At 27.4% G+C, this 864-nt stretch overlaps 1 long non-coding RNA gene across 1 annotated transcript in view; it reads right to left on the bottom strand.

Moving 5' to 3' along the window:
- Positions 1 to 508, bottom strand: part of LOC118751563 — a 1714-nt gene extending 1206 nt beyond the window's left edge. The window contains exon 1 of the long non-coding RNA XR_004994558.1: positions 443 to 508. This is a non-coding gene — a long non-coding RNA (uncharacterized LOC118751563). The remainder of the gene's footprint in view (positions 1 to 442) is intronic.
- Positions 509 to 864: the final 356 nt, after the last annotated feature.

Raw genomic sequence — 864 nt, 5'->3', positions numbered from 1 at the left:
TTTCTCAGTCCCACAGAATTTGTTTTGATAACTTTTGATTTTGAAATTTTAACAAAAGTCATTATAAACAATTAATGACATTGAAAATTAAAAGCGTGGAGCGCATGTAATACACTTGAATTGATATGAAAAGTAACATATGTATGTATGTGGGCATATGAATAACGGTCGCTTAAAATCGATCTCAAATTTGTAATTTCGCTGTAGAATGTTATGTAGTTTGACTATTGTCAATGAAATCGAATGCTTTGTACTGCATGCGCTCCACGTTTTTCGTTTTCAATGTAATTAATTGTTTATAATGACTTTTGCTAAAATTTGACAATCAAAAGTTATCAAAACAAATTCTGTTGGACTGAGAAATATTATTTTCTACTATCTTTGTAAGCTTTTGATCGAATTTTTGTTATATTTTGGTATTGTTGTAGGCTTCGCTAACTACCTTAGCATCATCAGGGGCGATTCTTTATTATAAATATCAACAAAAAAACAGAGGAAAACAAGATTATTTAAAATAGAAATTATGAGTTTTTTGTACAAATAAAAATTAAAGATTGGTAAACAAAAATATGTTCTGTTTTGAAAACAAACACAATCACAGGTTTTTAAACTTATTTTTTATCGCATGACTTACATGTACACTTAGGTTAAATTGGTCTCACATAAATGCACATACATATAAAAGCATTAGAACGTTAAATACATTAAAAAACATATAAAACATATAAAAAACACAAAAACGTTAAATACATTGAAAAACATAAAGTATTGCTACCATCCATCTGTGGTAATTTCCTCAAACTAAATATTACTATTATTATGTTCGCCTAATTGAATACCAACTGAAATAGCTTTCCCTTTACT

This window comes from Rhagoletis pomonella, unplaced genomic scaffold, assembly GCF_013731165.1.
Source record: "Rhagoletis pomonella isolate Grant_MI unplaced genomic scaffold, Rhpom_1.0 Rhpom_scaffold_00803, whole genome shotgun sequence".
Taxonomy (NCBI): Eukaryota; Metazoa; Arthropoda; class Insecta; order Diptera; family Tephritidae; genus Rhagoletis; species Rhagoletis pomonella.
This window is presented reverse-complemented; position numbering and strand designations above follow the sequence as displayed.